Here is a 23297-nt window from a genome sequence, read left to right as displayed (position 1 = left end):
TTCAGTTCAGAAACCAGAAGTAAATAATTTTTAATTTTTTTAAAATTTAGTACTTCTCGATTCTATGCAGAAGAATGTCAGTTCACGCAAACCACCTTCACATTAGCGCAGGAGCCGTCAGAAGCCTATCAGCAAATGAGGATATAATGTAGAGAGCTTATGATTAGGTGTTACAACGTATTAATTTCGAGGAAGGCGCAAACAGGAATGTCGAGATTCTGAATATGACTGACTATTTGACAGAGATGAGGAGCAACCAGACAATTTTGAGCTCGAAACGAAGTAGACTGAAGGAATATTAAAAGGAAAGGAAATATACTGAAGAATACTGAATTTTGTATCAAAGAATTTCAGCAGCTAGGGGTAAAATATATGAGTACGAAATTAAAGAAAGAAAAATGTAAGAATAAAAGACAATGTAAGAAGCAAGAAATAGTTTTATGTAATAGTTGTTTCTTGCTTTTGTTTTAAAAAAGTAAAACTGGGTGAATGCTGGAATAGTATTCATTTAGAAGCGAAAGTTGAAGGTTGGTGGAAAGTAATTTTGTAAATGTAACTGAACAATGTACTAAGTATTCTGTTTTGTTTATGTGTCGGTAGGTTGTGTTCTGTTGAATATCTAATTGACATAACAAGAAAGTATTTAGCAACTGATTCTAGTTTATATTTATGCGTTATCGCATTTAATCACATATGTCTGAAGCATATGTAAAAATATATTTTTTTTTTGTAAATGCTTATCAAAAGTAAAATAATACAGTTTGTTAATACGACGGTACGATTTGTATTTGATTATTGTATTTTGGTACACGTTAAGCAGTTACAAATATGCGGTATCTTTATGTTTACTACAGAAATCAGTACGGAGCATACGTTATCCATATCTACGTATGTAGTGCCCTTGATGTTACATCATGCTGTTGCAGGGTGTCTGACATCGAATATGCTTCCGGTTGTAAGATATGTGTACGTATGTTACATACATTCATCTGTATGTGACAACTATATATACAGTTTTTTCGTTCGTACGAAAATTACGCTTATTCGGAACACTTATACAGAAAGTACGTATAAAATGTGTTTTTTTAAGTTACACGTTTGCTGTACGTTAAGTTTATAAACTACAGGATTTACACATGTAACCTACGTTTTACGTACACCATACACGATTTTTTCCCAGTGTGGCATGAACTGTAATTATACAGAACTGAATATACAAATAAATACTAAGTGCAAATAATAGTAGAAAAGATTGCTACTGGATATATATATATATACATTACACTGCACATTGCAGAATGAATATTCAAAGATTTTAGCTTTGAATATTCATCCCATCGCAATAGTAGCCTTTATTAGCATATTTTTAATTAGCTTCCACTTTTAATCAACGTCTTTATTATTCTCCTTCTGCGTCTTCTCTCATTGCTCCTTCTCTATTTCTTCCTTCTCTGTTTCATCCCTCATCGTCATCATCATCATCATCATCATTATTTTGTTCTTCCCTCCCTCCCCCCCCGGATTGCGGGCACCAAGTTTCTTCTTGTCTGCCACCCACCAACCAAACCCCTCCCCTTTCCTCCACATCCCAGTTCTCAGAAGTTCATTCTTCCTGCCACTTCAAGACAAGAAAAGATAATTTCCAACTGAATTTTAGCGTCAAAAAGTCAGGGATAAAGAGAGTTAAAAGAGGGAGCTGAAGGGTGCAGATAGAAAGAGAAACAGACACAGAGGGAGAGAGAGACAATTCAACATGGCACACAAGAGTAAGCATTCATCGGCACTAGGTACTAAGTCATGAAAATTAATGTTCCAAAAAGCATAATTTAGCAAAAGGCAGCAGCAGCAATAGGCAAGTAAGTCACTTCTTGTAGGCCTTTCTCTCTGTGTGTGTGTGTGTGTGTGTGTTTCGTGGAGACGTATCTCAACAACGAAATGTCCCTTAATTGTCTCTGGTAGAGAGTTTTGAAGAGATACAGAGACAGAGAGAGAGAGAGAAAGAGAGAGAGAGAGAGTCTCTAATATTGTAGTAGTATGTACAATACATAGTACGTAGCCAGTGATGGAGAAGGGAGCAGTATAAAATGGGGGAGGGGAGGGTGTACTTTAGGGACTTTTCCAGGATTGGAGGAGGGGAAGTTAAAACTCGTTTTATAATTAACTGTCCTTGCAATTTCCAACTTTACTTCCCTCCCATCTCCCAGTTCAGTAATAACTATGCTACTGCAGAAATCGTTTCATGAAAAAGCAAGGCAAATTTCTACAATCTCTCTGTCTCTCTCCAATTTTCTCCAAATATTCCCTCTCTCTTTTTTCTCTCTTTCCTTCTTTAGTACCGAAAAAAATGTAAGGTAACTTCACTTGCAAGGTAGAACAAGAAAAAAAAAACAAGAAAAATGGACGAAATGGAGAAGACATCTTGATTAATACGGATTCTACGTTTTATTTATCTATCTCATCCTCTCTCTTTTCCGTTTCGCTCTTCACAAAGTTCTTAGAAAGGAACGACAAAGAGGAAGAAAATAGAACATTTGTTTACTTCATTCCCAAAAATTCATCTTCCTGTGAATTAATTTATTGTCGTTGAGATATAGGGACTATATAATACATACTTGTTTTGTTATCTTCATACTACCGTTCTCCAAAAAACAATAAAAGTGAAACAGTATAGAAAGGGAGAAGAATAAAAAGAAGACCTTAAAACAGATAAACAAACGTATAAGAAGATTGTTTTTCTTGAAAAGAATACTCATGATAACTGCCTTATATTGAATTTACTGACACGATAAAGAAGGAAATATATATTTAAAGAAAAATAGAGAGAAGAAGAAGCACAATAAAAGAATAACCAGATAACTGAAGATCTTTCCTTGAAAAGAATTATCATGATAACTGTGTTACATTGGATAAACCAACGCGATAAAGAATAAAGTATAAATATGAACAGAAGAAGGATAATAAAGGGACACGATAAAGAAAGAAGTATAACAATGAAGAAGAGAGGAAGGACAGCATAGGAATAGCCAGATAACAGAAGATTTTCTTGAAAAGAATTTTCATAAATAACTGAAATGAAAACTTTGAGTTTTACGTCCCACGATTATGCCGGCTAGGCTAAAGGAGACGGTGATGATGAGAAATGAATGAAATGGTTGAATGATGAAAGTGGGAGGAAGTGGGAGAACCCCGAGAAAACCCACATGCACTGCGTTTGTCCATAACAAAGTTCACTTAGCGCAAGCTGGGATCGAACCAGCGACCCTAGGCACCAGAGGTGAATGCTCTACCACTGAGCCACCGCGACCCTTTGCAAATACACGAGAAAAAAAAGAGGTACAAATGTAAAATGAAATGAGTAAGTAATGTAAAATGAAATAAATTTTCTAAGAGTATGGTAAATGGAGGCATAAATTATTTGAAATGAGGGCTTGCCACCTACACGTTAGTGTAAAAGGCGATAAATTCATTCACTTATGTTGTGGGTCCAGGTAAATAGCAACGTTGTATTTTCATTTAATATTGGGCACATAAAGAGTGTACAGCCCAAACGGCTTGTCCGATTAAAAAAAAAAAAGAATCCTTCACTTTAGATTAGAAACATCATATATGTAGACGCTTTCTCTTCTTACATTATGTTGTAACTCGGATAATAACAGAGTTACCCTATGTCAAGGAACTTTTGAGACACCATGTATATACTTGTAACATGTTCTAACCATATTGTTTTCTCTCGTCTTAACAGTAATTTATCTTTAATTATATAATCTTTCTTTCTATTTTCTTATTTTATACTAATACTTTCTCAGTGGATTTTCGTTGCACCCAGCTAATTTCCTTCATTCTTCCACATACCCACATTTCAAGGGACTCTACTAGTCGTTTGTTACTGTTTGTTCGTAATATTATTTTTTTTCCCTGTCCCGCAGAATATGCTACATGAAACCTTTGTTTAGTCTGTCTTATGTAGAACTGAATATTATTCCAGAAATAAACCATCATTTTGAACTTTTTTCTCTTCTGTGATTGTGTGTGTGTACGTGGAGAGGCAGAGACGGGGGAGGGAGGAATTCCTCCTATTTTCTGTTTATGTTGTGCTGCAAACACATAAAAATGAGGCGTTTCTATCTATTGAAATGCTGAAAAGTTACTGCTGCTGTACGTTCTCTACTGAGCAAGAGACGAAGTAGAGACATTCAAGAGTTGATATGGTTTCTCTCTTCGGTTGTCTGGCTTTTATGATGTGAAGTTGTTACCTCCCTTCTCCCTTAAAAACAGACGAGCCTTTCTCTATCTCTCTTTCTCTCTCTTGTGTGTGAGTGTGTTTATGATATTCCATCTCTAGTAGTTGCTGTTTTCCCGACAGTCTGCAAACGCAACGCAATTTTCGTCTGAATTATCTCTTCACTCATAAAAAACGCCAACAACAAAACAGAACGTATCTCTTTGTCCAGACTCACTCCCCTCGCTGTCAAGAGAGAAATGGTCAACGTCATATAAAAGCATTTCGTTGCTTTTATATACATATATACTGTATACCGTATAAATGTAGATACTAATTCTCTTGTTCTGATGTAATTCTGCAAGAAGTTAAGGGTGGGGGCAGAAGGAAATAACAATTGAATTCCTACTGGAAGGTTCTATGTTGTAAAAGATTCGTTGACTGATAACTACAAGAATAAAGGAACACTCATATTTGACCTTTTTATAAAGAAATCAATAATAATAAATAATAATTAAAATGTTAAGGCGAAACTCTGGCAAAATTGTCACTCACACTTTCTTCGTACTGTAATTCGCCAAAAGAAAACTCGATTGATATGAAGATAAATAATAACTTAGTTCTTATTATTATTCGCTTTTTTAAATATCACTCACTATAATTTTATTAATAGGCGTATTCCTAGTTTTATATATTTATTGTAATTTTATAACAACAGAGTGGTGTCAGTATCTTTGGAGTCATTCTTTGTAATTATTCTGCAAATTTTTGTAGTTTTTAGGTACGATTTTTTCTTCTTTTCGCAATATGACTGACATTTTACGTAGAATAGTTGGATTTGGCCAAAGTAATGTAGCATTATATAGGAATAAAACATGCTTTATCAATACAATCTAATTTGTGGAAACATGAAGGTGCAAGTTCAATAAATGACGATTGGGAACAAAATAAGCTTTTTAATTTTATTAGGAAGCTGTAATACACCATAGTGGTATCAAACACCTCATAGGCCTTGCAATAACTGTTATTAATTTATTGTTTAATGATGCCAAATATTGTTGTCTAATGTTTGAGGAAACTATGTTCATATTTAAAATTGTTCACATTAGGGTGCTAATGTATAATCTATATTAATGCGGAAGTATAATAAAACGTAACGAGTGAAGTATTAATGTATGTATGTTATATGCCTGACTGAACGAAATCTTTAATGTCATTTGGTTTTACCCTTTACGCTAAAGGAGACCCATAATTAATGAAAGTGTAAAACAACCCATGACCTCTAATTTGTCCACCATAAACTCAAACCTGGGGTCAAACCCAGAGTCTCTGTACTAAACGCGAGCGCTCTACTACTGAATATAAGTGAGTTTCTGTCATTCTACCTAAGATGCATTAGTTGTATGTGTGTATTCCTATAACTATCGTAAAATTTATCAAATTTCAAATAAGCTTGTTATATGCTTTCCTTGAATCTTAGAAAATAAAGCTACTGTCCGGCTCAAACCTCTCGACATTTGGCGAAAGCCAATGGCACGTAAGAGAGACCTTGTCGAATTTCATTTCCTTTTGTGTACAAGTATAACGTGAAAGATGTCTTTAATGAAGCACAAATGGGAGAACGAAGTAAAGGCTTCAAACCGAGAAGGTGAAAGAATAAACATTGGTTTAGATTGACTTGTAAATGAAGAAACAATCTTACAATAAAATAATGGATCACTGTGTGTAGAATCATGCTTTTCTCCCCTAATTATTTAGAAATGATTTTAAGTTTTCCTAAACATACACTAACATTCTATCAACAAATACATTTTTAGTGCAAATAATATTTCTACTAAGCATCGAGTATTAGACAACTCGCGTATTGCAAAAAAGAGGACACGCCTTAAACATCAAGATGTTTGAGACAATCAGTAATTCCTCGGGATTGAAATCAGCGAAATATTAAAAGGCAAAAAGACATAACATCGAACTTCAAGTTGATGTTTTTAAAAGAATGTGTATACATAACGTAATAGTAGATTAATTTCATATGCTTAGTTTTGCTAAAAGGACACGGAATTTGATGCAACAAAACTACTTTTGCCCACGAGAATAGAAATTTGTCTCTTCGTTATGTTTCTTTTCTCCTGTCGAATTTGAAATGATTCTTCTCATCTCGTTTTCGAAATGAGAATTGAGACAAAACGAGAAATTTTAGCGAATCTCGTGGGCAAAACTAGTTCACTCAAGTTTTAGACATCAACTGGTCTTACAAGATTCATATTATGAAAACTATATGTTAATAAATGGTTGCACGAACTAATAAAGAGCATGTATCAAGATTTTAAATATACCCAAATCATTACACACAAAATTCTCCAATAATAATTATGATTTAAATATGTTGTTGTATCATACTCATTGGTGGACCTCTAATGAAGCGGAAAGGTTCTGACAACTTCTAAATGAAATTAATAGAAAAACAATCAGAACATAAATTTTGAACGTAAATTTACGAAACAAGATGAGGCGACAATAGGTTTCCAACAATCGTGATGGGACAAGAGAAATAATTTTTCAAGAACTGAGACGAGACAAAACCGGGGATGACCACTTTCTTCGAAAAATACTATATCGAAAAATGAATTTTTCGACAACGATAAACAAAAAGCGAAAACGTTTTTAAAAAACGAAAAACGAAAATAAAAGATTTTTCGAAAAGCAAAAAATTTGAAAAACGAAACATTTTTCGAAAAACGGAAAATGAAGAAATATATTTCGAAAAACGAAAATAGATGTTTTGAAAAGCAAAAAGAATCAAAAATCAAAAATCGAAAATAAAAGATTTTTCGAAAAGCAAAAGAATTTCGAAGAAAAACGAAAGTGAAAGATCTTTCTAAAAACGAAAAATAAAAATGAAAGATTTTTCGAAAAGAGAAAAAAAATTGAAAAACGAAAATGAAAGATTTTTCGAAAAACGAAAAACGAAAAATCGACAAAATAATTTTCCGAAAATTGGAAAACTAATTTTTTGAAAAAGGCCATCTCTACAAGAAACTTTTGCAAAATTTATGAGATGCGACAAAAAATAATTATTTCTTGTCTCTTGGCAACATGTTCTTTAAGGCTTTCCAGTTATCTTCATCGATTGGTAATAACAGAGACAAAAAGGAGTAAATTGAACCTCGTAAAAAAGAATATTCGATTATGATGTAGTTAGGCGTAATATTCTTTGATGTTGAATTATCATTGCTTGGAAAATCTGGCAAAAGCTGAGGTTAGTTTATTTCATCTATGGTAGAAAGATACGTTTGTGAAAATTATCCAATTTTTACGTATTAAACATAGAGTGTGTTTTCTTAAGAATCATTCCTTTAGTTTGAGGTTGAAAGAAGTCAAATGAATATGTATGATCTATACAATCCCTTTAAGATTTTTAAAAAATGTTTAATTATTGTAATTTACTAGCAGAATCCCCGTTCTCGCTAAGAATCGTCATTAAAAGGATTGCGTTTTATATAACATGAACAAACAAATAACTATATAAGGCCAATGAACTCTTAAGTTGGACATTTTGGTCCTCTGAACCAGTTGTTTTCAATCTTTCGATACGCGAGAACAGCCAAAGGACAGAGATATGCTGGCTACTGGCAAAATAGAAAGCACCACTTATTGTCATATTCCAACATAAAAGATTGGTTATTTGAATAAAAGATTATAACTAAAGATATTTTGAAAATACATAATGACCATAAAATCAAGATTGGTACTTAGATACCTTGTCATAAAGTTAAAACAGTTTAATTTTTGTAAGAATTGCTGTGTTGTTTTTCCCAGCATATGTTCATTTTAAATTGTTGTAAGACATTGTCATTATTGTTATTATTGTTATGATTATGTAATGTAATATAATGTAATATAATAATACATAAATATGTATCTAATAATAATAATAATAATAATAATAATAATAATAATAATAATAATAATAATGTGTAGATACATTTACAGTCGGCTAAAAAAAAGTGTTTCAAATAAAGAAAATCCAATTTCAGGAATTTCGGTGTACAGGCTTACCAAATGTCATAGAAATGAAATGAAATATTTGAGTTTTACGTCCCACGATTATGCCGGTTAGACTAAAGGAGACGGTGATTATGAGAAATGAGTGAGATGGTGGAATGAAGAAAGTGGGAGGAAACGGGAGAACCCTGAGAAAACCCACGAGCACGGTGTTTGTCTACACGGCGAGAGCTGGGATCGAACCAGGGGCCCCAAGCACCGGAGGTGAACGCTGTACCACTGAGCCACCGCGCCCCCCAAATGTCATAGAGCCTTTCTATGTCAAGTGTGCCCCTGCTGGTGCTGCTGTCGACGTGTGTTTTCCCGTACCTCCCTCAAAAGAGGTGGGACAAGTTGCTGTACTCGAGATTCTTCAATAGGTGGATTTGGACAGGGTTGCCACTTTGACGGGCTTTGCTGTCCACTATCTTGTTAGCCATTGTAAGTAGCCTATGATCTTCACACGCCAAGACCAACGACTGAATGACAAATTGGCAACACAGCCAAGATTATTCACTTCTCTCCTCAAAATAAGGCAAAGATTTCACCCGAAATAGGGTTTTGCGGGGATGGGGCCAGAAAATGTTTCACATATTTTCCGAGGGCACGCTTAAAATAGAAAGGCTCTAATCAAAGATAATCAATATTTTCAAGTAGCCTAATACCCATATACATAAACATACAAAGATGGAATGATATCTAACATCCGATGTGCTGTTGGTTACAGGAAACGGTTGATTGCGAATGTAATTAAAATATAATGAAAGAATTAGTAGACCGAAGAGAGAGAGAGAGAGAGAGAGAGAGAGAGAGAGAGAGAAAAGTAGCAGGTTAACTAAGAGAAGAAATTAAATGAAATCTTTAAGTTTTACGTTCCACGGCTATGCCGACTAGGCTAAAGAAGACGGTGATGATGAGAAATGAAGGAAATGGTGGAATAAAGAAAGTGGGAGGAAACGGGAGAACTTTGGGAAAACACACGTACATGGCGTTTGTCCAACACAAAGTTCACTTGGCACGGTCTAGGATCGAACCAAGAACCCCATGCACCAGAGGTGAACGCTCTACTACTGACAGGTTAACTAAAAGAAAACCCCATTGATTACTAGCTGATCGAACTTAGGATTTTCACATAGCTAATGAGCGCTATATCACTAAGCCATCTTGCTTCTTCTTTTTTTGAACACCCTATACTTTTTTTTTTTTTTTTTTTTTTTTTTTACATATCTCAGTAAATGTCAATGTGTGCTCCGTTTTTTGCTCTGTATACATCTAATCTGTGATCAATTTTGGTCCATACGCATTGAAGGATATCAGGAATAACCGTCAAGATGGCGGCAGAAATGCGCTGCTGAATATGTACCAAGTCGCGAATTTTCTCTGTATGCACAATGTTTTTGATATATCCCAAGACAAAGAAATCCAAAGGAGTAAGATTTCTGCCGCCATCTTGACTGTTACTCTTGATATGCTTCAACGCACGTGAACCGAAATTGACTACAGATTAGACGTATGTAGAGCAACAAACTGAACGTACATTGAAGTTTACTAAGGTGCAGGGCCGCCCACAGGGGGGATGTATGGCGCAAGCTGCGCCATTGAGAAAAATTTTGGGGGGGATTTTACTCTACTTTCGAACTAGCAATTTTACTGTCGGAATAGCATTAAAACACGATTTTGAGAAGCTAATTTTCAAAAAATTTCCGGGGTGAACCCCCGTACCCCCTGCTTCGATACTTGATGAATGAAGTACCGCGCAAGTAGCCGTATGAAAGGAAAGATTGGTTCGTTTTAAGAGAGAAGGTCGCTCACAGGAGGGATGAATGGCGCAAGTTGTGCCATCGAGAAAAAAATTGGGTGAAATAAAATAAAATGGGGAAGAATTTTACTCTAATGTCGAATAAGTAATTTTGCTGTCGTCAGAATAACATTGGAACACGATGCGATTTTTTTTTTCAAATCTCGAGAATGAATCCCCCTACTCCCTGCTTAGAAACTCTATGAATGAAGTACCGCGCAAGTTGCTATATGAAAGGATGGCGCCAAGTTCTGGTGAAAAACAGTTACAAACACTCAAGGAATCACTTTCAAATTTAGATTTGAAACTTGCCTATGTTGTCTGTTGAAAATTATAAAGTAGTTTGACATAATTGTGAGCTAGTGGTAACCATACAGACAACAGCCAAGTTTCAAATCTAAATTTGAAGTGAGCCAGTGAGTGTTTGTAACTGTTGTCCACCAGAACTTGGCGCCCATTTTTGTGATTTCAATTCCTTTTAAGGCCACTCGTACTTGGCTCTTTTACAGGAATGTTTTTTGTTGGATATCACTTCTTTTTGTAGGCTAATTTTGAGGATAACATTTTCTTTTGGTATCAAACTCAATAACTTGTAACTTGCGTCTTACTTTTCATGTACAAGGGAATTATATCAATATTTTGTAAAGAAAAAAAATAATACTACTAATTGTAAAATAAGAATATCTGTGCCATACACAGTGTGTAGAAGTTTTTATACCCTTCAATATCCTTATAGAACATATTTAGTATTGTACACTACCAAGACTACTAATAAAAGTAATGCCATTTTTATAATTACTACTGGCCCTACTACTACTACAAGCATTCTATAATACTACTACAGGAAATAAAAACAACAACAAAAATAACAATTACTAGTACTATAAAAACTACCGCTACACTGGGCAATTGTTTTTAGAGGACTTGAGTTTTGAGGAGGGAAGAGATTATTAGTTTTGGGGGGGAGTGCGCCATCGGCTTTGTGGGGGATGGGCACCCTTGCTAAGGTGTAAGCAGAAATTTTGATATTTTCTGCATATTTTAAGGTTAAAACCATTGAAATATCTTTAGCAGTTTCTTCGTAGTAACTAATCAAAATCCCAAATTTTTTTCGGTGACCCTACCATCACTAAATCCCACGAACTCGACATAAACCATATGTTTTAATTACCATCGAAGCATATTTATTATTTATAAGGTTGCGATAATTACCTTATTGTGAGACACTTTCTTAATTAGCACACTAACTTGTCGTTGACAATAAGTTAATAAAAATAGAGTTTGATTGAAATCCGAAATTGCTTTCTATATTAACTTTGGAGGCTTACATTAAGATCAACTAAAAAAAGATAAGATTCATTCAGCCTAAGCATAGTAAGCTATCGGCTTGCTATCTAGTAAGCTTTTTTCTCTCCAAAAGAGAGAGCATTTACGCTAGAAAATCCATCAGAATAGTATACATTATTTTGCTTTAAGGGTTGGTATTCCCGTTTAATTTTTCAAAATTCATTTGGTCCCTTCTCACGTTCTTTCAATACTTCTGTTTTGTGTATGAGTGTTTTTCTTAAAAGTATATCTCTCAGATTGGGACTATCCTGGCCAACAAATCAAAAACTTCATTTTCGGTTTTGCTTGGAGAAGCACCAGTATAGTCACTAATATATATACGTACACTGAGAAAAAATGTATGTGGCGTACGTAAAACCGTATGTTACATTTATAAATCCTGTAGTTTGTGAACTTAACGTACAGCAAACGTATAACTGAAAACCGCATGTTTTATAATACTTTCTGTATAAGTGTTCCATCTGTACGTACTTTCCATATGAAACAATATAGGCGGTCAGAATCTCACATACAAATTGACGTATATAACATATAATTGACGAAGATAACATACATATATGTATGTAATATAAGGAAGACTGTTAACTATCAGACATCCTGCAACGGCATGATGTAACATCTAAGAGCAGAGCCTATGTAGCATACGGATAACATATGCTCCCTACTGATTTCTATAGTAAGCAAGAGGATTCCGTATATTTTACAATATACCGCTGTCCGGTGAACTGATTTTTCTTAGTGTATATATAGTGCCGGATTTAGGTTTGATTGGGCCCTAAGCTATTGAAAGGGGCCCTTTATACGTCAAGCTTTAGGGCCCCTTTATACGTCAAGCTTGGTTCTTTAGCGACAAAATGTCGCCTTTTTACGGTATGTTAATTTATGAACCTAATGAATATCTAAATGGAAACAAGGACCCATTACAAGTAGGACTGGGAAATGGAGGCTAGATTATAAGCGGGGCTGGATAACAGGGACTTCATTAGAAGTGGGGCTGAGAAATAGAGCCCTACTACTTGCTTCATAAAAAGCTAGTACTAACAATACAAAACTCCATTGTTGTATCTTATTTGCTTTCTTTGTTATTTGCAAAATTACATTACAATGTATTTCTGTAAATATTTTTGAACCCACTTAAATGATGCTACTGCTACAAATATTTTTGTTGGAAAATCCGCTCCTTAATCACTTGAAAGATTGTTCTTTTCTTGGCGTATTGATACTTTCCCAGCTCTTCACTGTACATATTGGCAAAACTAATTGCATCGATAGGGAAAGGCGGATCAAGAAGGTAAAAAGTGGGGGGAGGGGTGGCCAGACCTCAGACTATAATAGTTATATCATGAGTTTACTATAAACTTTCAAAAATATATAAATAATAGCTTAAATTATTTTTGTCAGTCAACAAATGGGGGCCTAGATTCCCCGCCTCGGGCTAAATCCGCCACAATCGACAATTGAAGAAATGGAATAACCGTCAAATTGAAATTCGAGTTTCTTTAGTTCTGGATGTATTTCTTTTATCCAATTTAGAAAAAAAAGTTTATGCCTTATTACACCACAATCAGGGGTAAAAGTGGATCTGAAAAATAGGGGGACGCGTGACGTCACACCGTCCCCCGTGCCTATATTTATCCATTTTAATTTTTCTAGAAAGTAAGGGTACGCCATTGATATTTTCTGTAAGTGGGGGATAGCGTCCCCCCGCATTACCCCTCACTTTTACCCCTGACTATCACTTTACATACCCCACTATCGTGGATCAAGGGTGATTCGATTATGTTCTCAAGATAGAGAAAGAAAATAAATCCAGAACAAAACTTTATTCCCCAATTGCTGATCATGTTCATGTTTCAATTTCTGATTTAGTTATGATGCCATATCATTCTGTAATGTACTATTTAATAACAACTTTTTTTTTTTTTAAGTAAGACTAAGATCAATAGTTTCTAATAGACTATGAATGTGCATTATCGATTGTGATATTGCGATGATGAAGCGACTCTGTACGGTAGTTTATGATGAAGCGAGTCTCAAACAGCAAATAAAAGATTACAAAATTAGAATTATAGAAGATTTACATACCAATAAATCGTAACTGTATTAGGATGCATGAGAATGTCCCTTAAACTTTGTCATCGTTATTGTATTGCCTGTAATATACAACCATCTATAGTTTATACTAAGTTCATAAATATTATTTTAGTTTATACCGGATATATATTTTTAATTGACATATTATCATTAAATTAGTAAAGTAATATTTTAATTAGAACAATAAAGCATTAGTTGGACTAACTTTGCAGAAATACATTGAGAAAATCATCATCGTCATTATTATAAGTATTCTGCCATTATTGGCAGATCACTTACTCCAACTGAGAAGGTTCCCATGCTCCACGGTCTTTAGCTAACATCTTCGCCTTTACGCACGATTTTTCCTGTTTTGATAAGTCCATCAATAGTAGCCTCTTTCGCCGTCCTTCCTCGCTTGCCTGTCACCACACTCTCTAGCACGTCCCTTATGATACAGTCCCCTCTTAGCCAATGTTCCAACAAGTTTCTCTTCTCCTTCTCAATAATTATTTCAATTTTTATTTGTATTATTATTTCAATTTTTATTTGTATTATTATTTCAATTTTTATTTGTATTATTTGATTAGAATTCAAGAGATTACAGAATTGTTTATACTAGAAAAAGGAACTCAACACAAGCATGTAGACAAATTTAACAAAGGCAAGACAATTTAACAATATATGTGTAGAAACATGCACTATGAGAATAATAATATTGGAAACATTTTACAAAATTTTTCATGATGTACAATTTAACGCTTAAACTCTTATCTGTCTCTTTACTTTCTTATTCGCTTGTTCTACGTGCCTTTTGTTTCGCTTTGCTGACCTCAGAAAGCTTCCTAACATACATGACTCCTCTTCTCAATAATATATAAATTATTATTTCCTACTCCACCATTTCTAACACAGCACAGTCTTATTAGTTTTCCGCTCAACTCAGCTAATTATATCCATTCTTCTCCAACCCACGCGTTTTTCATTTTTGAGTAATGTCCATGTTTCTGCCTAGTACAGTACAATACCCCCACACGAAGCATTTTATGATTTTTTTCTCAACTCTTTATTCAATATCTCACAAAATAAACCTTTCTTTCCCCTAAAATATTATTTCGCCACTTTTATTCTTGCTTTTATTTTATGTTCACACTTCACATAATCACTAATAATACTACCCAGGTGGCGAAAACTAGTCACCTGTTCTAATTTCTCCCGTCCCAATTTTATATTAGACACTAAGTGCTTCGTTCCAATCACCGTGACTTGTCTTTCTCTAACATTTATTTTCATCCTATTTTCTTCACAGTTCTTCCTCAAGTTTGCTAACATCTTATTGATTTTCTCTTCAGTCTCTGTAACATGCACCATACAATCTGCAAACCGTATACACCTAATCATTCTACCTTCTACTGAAATACAGTCTTCTTTGTATTGGCTCTTTTTCATTACCGTACCTCTTCTAGATAGATATTAAGTAATGTTGATGAGACACATCATCCCTGACGAACTCTTCTTCCAATTGCATCCTCCTCTGTCATTTCTTCCCCTATTCTAACTCTCACTCGCTGGCTCATATATAAGTTTCTTATGAATGTTCAACCTTTCCAACTCGTCCTTCTTTAGAACTCTCAACAACATTTCCAATTCACGGGCTCAAAAGCCTTTTCTAGATCAATAAATACAACATACACCTCTTTACTTTTTTCTATAAACCTCTTACTGATTACTCTTGATAAACCAATTGTATCTCTTATCTCTCCTGAACACGAACTGTTTCTCCTCAACTTATTCATGTCTTCTTCCATACAATCTTCTGTTCAGTGTTCGAAACAATATTTTTGCTGCATGCAATATGGAACTAATAGTTGTATAATCTTCACATCTCTTTGGGTTCGATTTCTTAGCCATCGGTATCATAATGGTCTTCAAGAAATCTTTTGGCCATTCTCCTGTTTCATATATTTCGTTGCAGAATCGGAACAATTCTTTCTTGTCCATGTCTCCCATGAACTCGATTGATATATTATCTATTCGGTTGCCTTTCCAATCCTAATCTCGGATATATCTTTTCCAAACTTATCCCGAAGAATACTAAACTCCTTATCATCCTCGTCTACTTCACTTTCTACATCAACATCTAGGCCACACCGTCTGTCTCTACTCTCATATAAGTTCTCAACATATTCTTTCCATCTTTCTAAGACCACTTCTCTCGCTTACTACTTTCCCATTCTTACTTCTTACTGTTATCATAATACTCCCTCGTTTTCTACGAAGTTCCATAAATTTCATCTTCTTGTAAATTTCCTCATATTTTGCAACTCTTTCTAATTCCTCTATGTTCTCGCATTTTCTTTTGTAAAACTCTTCCACTGCTCTGTCTATTTCTCCTTGTAACTTGTTTAAGTTCCTGTACATCTTTCTGCCCTCCTCTATATCAACCTATTTGTATGTCTTCCTTTCCCTCATTTTCTGCAACATCTGTTGTGTAGCTCGTGGTTTTCTAACTGTTTTGTGCTCGCGGTAACGTGCTACTTCACCTGCAGCCTGGTGTATGCAAAGTTTAATGTGTTCGCATCGTCTGTTATTACCTGCACTTATCCTTTCCTCATGTGAGTATTTTTCTTCAAATTTCTCAACTAAGAGATTTCTTACCTCCTCGTTTTTCAATGTTTCAGTCACTCTTGTTCCCTACTTTTCTTGCGACTACACTTTCTAGCTGAACAACCACTTCGGCCAGCACAAGTTTATGATCAGAGAAAATGTCGACCCTGAGAAAAGTCTTCACGTTCTTCAAGGTATTCCGATACTTGTCCTGAATCATAGTATAGTCTATTTGATACGTTCGGCCGTCCATTGAGGATTTCCAAGTATATCTTGAGAATTTCAATGTACCGTACATTTTCTTCTCTTGTACCAAGTGTTCCGAGCTACTACTGAATTCTGTCTACTGAAATTAACCAATCCTTCTTTCCTTTCATTTCTTTCGCTTAAACTATACTTGCTTACGACACTACCTACCTGTTTTTCTACCATAACTGCATTGAAATCACCAATTACTATTATACATGCACCCCTCTTTTCCCTGTCCATATGTTTTTTCTATTTTCTCATAATTTTCCTCTACTTCTTCAGTTGCATGCGAAGTCGTCGGTGCGTATGTCTGTATCACCACTAGATCCTTGTCTTTTTCTTTAAGTCTTAACGTCACAACTCTCAAACCTGTCAAAGAAAAATAAGCCAGAGATCAGCACACAGAAGCTCTTGTTCTGCTATCTAATCACATTTTTCTATTTCTATAAAGTTCTGTTTCAAGAGTGTATTAGAAAAAAAAACTTTACTTTGCTGCTTGACATTTTCCCCTTTATTCTATTTTTTAATTAGCTGTCACCTTCTTACGTTAATTGAATAGCTCAATTTACCTTTTATGATTAGAGAAATGTAAGACTCTGAAGTAGAGATTATGCTTACCAATATATTGTTCCTACAAATGATGAGCGTCTTGATGATGATAATGATTTTGAGTTTTTTCATGTTTTCCTTGGGGAGGGGGGTTGAGAGAGAGAGAGAGAGAGAGAGAGAGAGAGAGAGAGAGCAAGAATCTAGTGTAGGTTCCTATTATTGTAAAATTATACTTCCACGCTCGTCTAGTGGCTAACGCCTGCGCCATTGATACAATTGATCCTGGGTTCGATTCTTGCTGGGAGAGCTCAGAAAAAAATAATTTTACCATCATTCCCTTTCATAAATCTCTCATCTCTTTTAACCTAAAAGACATAAACGTAGGACGTTAAACTAAACTTTTCTTTTATTTCATAGGGACCAATTGCTCTTCCTGTCTCCGTTAATGACGCTATTGTTACAAATATATCTTTATTGCTGTAAAAGTCTACTCATCATTCCTTAAAAGCTTGTATTTTTTTTTTTTTTTTTTTTGCACTTTATAGTTTTCCCACTCTTTATTGTGTATCACTAATAAAATTAATCGATATAGTAGTTCAAAGGAGCAGTAGCAGCAAAACTGGATTTGCAGCACCAGTCCCACAGAACTTAAAGAAACAAAGCTTATGCGAGTCGAGTTTCATATCTTGATGAGTTTTCCCAAGGTTCGGGTTCTCCTAGCATCACGGAGTCCGGGGGACCGTTATCACCATTATTGGAAAGAAAGAAGGAACTAATATCGAATTGAAAACAGAGTTTTAGCCTGGATTTATTTTCTTTATATAGTTTGGAATTTTTTTTTCGTTACGTATATTACACCTTTACTCTTTTCTTTTTTCTTTCTTTCTTTCTTTTTTACATCAACCATGAATTAAATATCAGAAATGCTCTAAAGATGGATTAGGATTAGGAATTAGATTTCTGGGCTTGCAGCATCTATGGCCGTGTTAGTACGTCACGTATGAGGGATGACGTTCCTCGACCATCATACTATCCGAGCAAAGGGAAGGTAGGAAGAGGCCTGGGAAATATATGTTAGGTACCATTCCGACATTTGTCCGGTGTGAATGACAAAAAGCCAGAAAAATCTCATTCAGAATGGTTGGCCTAAAAATCTTTTCCACTTTTTCCATCGAGTGTCCCCACCGGACATCGAACCAACGACTGCTTGCACCTAAGACAAGAGTGTTAGCGACTATGCTAAGCGGAGCCACACTCTTAAAATGAAGAAAGGAAAATCAACCCAGGACAAAAAAAAAAAAAAAAAAACTCTAACTTCATTAGGGTGATTATTTTTTGTTGGAACTGTCGATTCAATTGTATCAATAATATAATTTTGTTATGTACAATTTAAGATTAAAGTTTTGTTTTTTAAAAAATGCTGTTGTAACAATTCTAAAAAAATGTACTTTTTAAACCACTTTTTCAGTATCTCTGATAGACAACATCGTACCCGGGGTTTTTCTTCATCCTTCCCTTCCCTTCTACATTCTCATTCCACTAAATTATTTCATTATCATTCACTTGCATTAATCATCATTAATCTAGAAGGGATAATAGTGGAACGTAAAACTAAAAACTTAATTTCATTCAGTATCCCTTGGTAATAAATTACCTTTCCTGTGATTAGTTTCATATCGTAATTTCTCGTTTATTAGTACTTCTATACAAATTCTTGGTTACACTCCTGTCTTTCACAATATTACTATAGAAACATTCTTATTGGAAATGTGAAACGCGAATAAAAAATATAATTTATTATAAGGTTAGCGTTAACGAATACTGAGCCTTAATTATTATTATTATTATTATTATTATTATTATTATTATTATTATTATTATTATTATTATTATTATTATTATTATTATTATTATTATTATTATTATTATTAACTTTTTAAAAGTGATTTCTTACAGTTCGTGAAATTTTCATATGTAAAAAATTGCATACATTTGGTAGTTTGGTGTAATATATTAGTGAAAAGGTAAAAAAAAAAAAAAACCTATGTAGTATTTTTAAGTGAATTTAAATGTTTATTTATGTATAATCACTAGACAAATATTTCTTTTCAAAAATTTTTTCTTTTTCCCCTTTTCCGTAGGCAACCAACATTACCGGATCGAGGGAGTAGTTTCAACACTGACCAACAGATGTCACGAGCTTATCCAAACAAGAAGGCTTGCTCCTTTCGCTATAGACGAGGGTGAAATCAAAAAACGATCGCTTGGTAAAATAGAAAGAAGTTATATTAACTATTTTGTACAGTTTAAAATAAAAAAAAGTTTTTCAACAGAAACAAAATGTTATATTTTATTATAATATTATACGATAGATTTTTACCATGTAAATCAAAGATATAAAAAAGAAAAAAAAGTGTCCATTTTGTAGATATTGGTTCTCAAATCTGCCAGCTTTAATTTTACTCGTTTTCCGACTTCATATACATATTGTTGAACTTTTGCAGAGTAACCCAAGTCAGGTGATAATATGAAATTGATTATTGAATTTAATGGGAACATCGGCAACGAGCCTATTTGTCCCCGTCACCAATAGGAAATTTCGTCGTTACTTTCGTATATGTTTGTAAGTAAGAGTAACTTTTAGCAGTGGCGGATCTATCCCGGGGCTTGGGGCCTAGCACCCCCTAGTTTCATGAGTGACAAAATACTTAAAGTTATTATTCATATACTTTTGAAAGTTTATAGTAAACTCATGATATAGGCCTACCCAGGCCCGTAGCCACCCCAAAAATGTAGGGGGGCCCGATCCAACCATATTATAGTTCATTTGCAAATCTACCGTGAAAATTTTGGGAGGCCGGCAAAATTTTAGGGGGGTCGGCCCCCTTAGACCCCTCTGGATACGGGCCTGGGGCTACCTATCCTAGTTTGTGTTCTGGCTGCTTCCCCCCGAGATTTTATCTTCTAGTACAGCTTTGCAACGGCCAGAATTTTTAGCCCGTGCCCGGCCCAGCCCGTGAATTTATAATGTGAAATCCAACCCGAATCCAAAATATGTTTTAGCATTTAGGCCCGAGCCCGGCCCGAACTCTTGTAATAATCAAATGAGCCCGAAATAAGCCCGAATTATAGAAGCTTAATAATTAACGCAAAATTGTATTTTTATTTTCAGCAATCAGAGATTTAATTTTGCAGTTGTGCTTTAAAAGTTCTCCAGAAAGAATGGTCCAATAAATATTGTTGTACGGTATATTAACAAAGTTAGGCCCCAAAAGGCCGGAGAAATATGGTTGTAGTAATTTTTGAATATTAAAAATTTATTGCCCGACCCGACCCAGACCTGAAGTGTTTTATGTTTTGTAGGCCCAAGTCCGACCCACGAGTTCGGCCCGAGCCTTTGCAGACCTCTACCTTCTAGATCCGCCACTGATTTTTAGTTGGACTATACGGGGAAGGGCCGAATTGTAGTAGAACTTTTGAGAAATAAAATGTCAATAATAAATGTACGACCTAGAATAAGATGTAAATAAAAATATATTAGTTATATCTAAAAATTAGAAAATAAAAGGAAAATTATTTTTTAAAAACGTGTTTTCTTTATAAAATTAAAGAAATCGTACTAAAAAGTAAAAAAAAATAATGCTTTTCTAAAAGAAAATACTTCCCTAAAAATGGTCGGGTATAGACTTTCAGGTTCAGGGTGTAGAACGATAAATTAAAAAAAAACTACTTATTTAGGTTTAACAATAACTTAAAATGTATTAGTACACAAAAGTAGATTGTTACCCTAATGGGGTTCGGAGTACAATGGGGTACCTAATTTCTGTATTTTTAAATATATGTCTCTAAACTGTGGTAAAGAACGTTAGAGATATCCGTTTACCAAAAACTTCAATTTGGTACTTCTCATGGTTATCGAAATATGGAGAAATAAAGAACTACACCATAGAGGTGTGAGGTTTGATACTAGACGATACAATTTTGAAAAATTAATTACTGATCCCTAACAACAACCTCAGATGCATTTCAATCCAAAACAAACACATATTCCTATGGGTTTAAGCGTACCATCGAGTTCACAAAACTTTCACTTTCAAACATTTCCAAAATATGTCTTAACAAAGTTCTGTTGAACGTTACAGATATGTGTTTACCGAAAACTGCAAGTATAATACCTAACAGATACAGAGAAACCATGAAATAAAAGTGACACCATAGAAGTGTGAGGTACCGTATGCATACTAGATGAAACAATTTCGAATAACCAATTACTGAAGCCTAACAAATCCAAGAGCAGATTCAGTGCGAAACAAACGTACAATCCTATATGGTTAGGATGGGGTTAGTACAACTCCCATTTATACATATTACCAAACACATAGGCTTATGTTATCAAAGATTTGAAGAAAGTTGCAGACAGGTGTCCAACAGAAATTAGAGTTTGCTATGTCCAATGGCTATTGTAATATTATCATATAAACAGAAGCACCATAGAGATATAGGGTTTTCGTGTTAGATTGTAAAATTTTCGAAACCGGTCATTGAAGGTTAATAAGGACTTCAGAAGGAATTTCATCCGAAAGTAATCAGATACCTCCATGGATTTTGGAATATCATGGGATTCCAAAGTCAAGATTAAATTTTGAAACCTTTTGAAAATATATCTTCACATAGTTTTAAAGAGTATTACAAATATATGTTTACCTAAAACTTTCAGTCATTACGCCTAACGGCTAGAGTGATACCGTGAAATAAAAGCGCATTAGATGTTAGAATTTCGAAAACAATTATTGATGCCCGGCCCGGCTACCATTCAGGGTTAAGTGCCCCAGAACAATTTGTTTCGAAAGACTAGTCCGGTTTTAAATTTTCTTCGGACAGTTTAAAGAGTAAACGGAGCTACGTAACATAGCGAAAATTACATGTCAATATCCACAAGATTTAAGGAATTAAATTTTTTGGTGACGTCATAGCATAGAGACCCTTGTGGATTTAAACTTCTGGGTCTTTGCTACAAGGAGTAGAATTTCAGAAAACTAATAGACTATGTAGACCCTATCTATGTATCTTAATAGACAGTGTAACAGGCGTTCTGCAGCTAAGTATGATGGTATCTCTATGGTGAATTCCCATTATAATTTCTACAGTGAATATATATATATATATCCATCCATTAGGTCAAGAGGAAAATGTGCTCAATGGTAAAGGTGCCCACTTTTGGATATAGTATATTTCTTAACACTGTTTTATACTAATTTGAAGATGCTGAATCCAATGGACCAATTTTAAATGTGTTCATGCGTGTCTAGAAAAGTAATCAGCAATTTTGGGATATAAATAAATAAATATCCCAACTTCGAAATAATTTTTTATTTGACTCCATGTTTGAAAATAGTTGCATGGTAGTTTGGATCCTTAAATTAGTATAATAAGCGCAATTACAAGTTCGTACAAGCTTGGCTATCTTTTTCCTAGTGGCATCGTCGTTAGTTCTTTTAACATTGTTTTAAAAAAAAAGGAAATTTTATTTTTACAAACAAATACAATAACATTACATTTTAATAAATGTGACCCCGCGTAGCTTAGGTTGCTAACATTCTCATCATTGGCATGAGCGGTCCCGGGTTCGATTCCCGGTGAGGACACTCGGTCGAAGCCTTTTCAGGCCAGCCATCCTGAATGAGATCTTCCTCATATTCACACCAACAAATGGTGGGGATGGTACCAGGCTCGTACCCAGCCCAAAAATGTAGGAAGGCGGTAAAAGTTAGGGGGGCGATCCAACCATATTATAGTTCATCACCATATTATAGTTCATTTGGAAGCCTACCGTGAAAATTTTAGAGGGGCCAGTAAAGATTTAGGGGGGTCCAGATCGGCCACCCTAGCCCCCCCTGGATACGGGCCTGGATGGTACCTAACGTACAGGTCTCAGGATGCTTCCTCTCTTTCCTTTCCTAGGATAATGTGATTGCCGAGGAATGTCATCCTGTACACGTGACAGGCTAACATGGCGATAAATGCCGAAAACCCTGAAATCTAATCCTAGTACTAGTCCTAGTCCTAAATATTTGAATTAATTTTCCTTTTAAGTGTAAATTCTTATTTGCTGATATCAATCCATATAACTGGAGTTCGGGTAATTGGAGCTATACTATAGGCCTATATCGAACCCAAAGGAGGATGATTATCCCCTTGTTTCTTAGATGGTCCTACATGTATTGAAAAGATACTAAAAGCATACTTCCGTGAAAATAGCACCATTCACATAAGCACTAGTTGTCACACATAACCAAGAATTAGTGCTGACGATAAAACGTATAGAAAGGAAATTGTGCTCTTACCAGAAAGCCAGTATTCCACGTTATTTCTACGTGGAGACAGGCCCACCTACTTTTTATGATGCACCAC

At 34.8% G+C, this 23297-nt stretch overlaps 1 long non-coding RNA gene across 1 annotated transcript in view; it reads left to right on the top strand.

The window, feature by feature from the left end:
* The window catches only part of LOC145686758 (uncharacterized), a 486291-nt gene extending 465840 nt beyond the window's left edge, over positions 1 to 20451 (top strand). The window contains exon 4 of the long non-coding RNA XR_014131648.1: positions 19028 to 20451. This is a non-coding gene — a long non-coding RNA (uncharacterized LOC145686758). The remainder of the gene's footprint in view (positions 1 to 19027) is intronic.
* The last annotated feature ends 2846 nt before the right edge of the window (positions 20452 to 23297 follow it).

The sequence above is a fragment of the Thermobia domestica genome, chromosome 1, assembly GCF_964235325.1.
Source record: "Thermobia domestica chromosome 1, izTheDome1.hap1.1, whole genome shotgun sequence".
NCBI classification, from domain to species: Eukaryota; Metazoa; Arthropoda; class Insecta; order Zygentoma; family Lepismatidae; genus Thermobia; species Thermobia domestica.
This window is presented reverse-complemented; position numbering and strand designations above follow the sequence as displayed.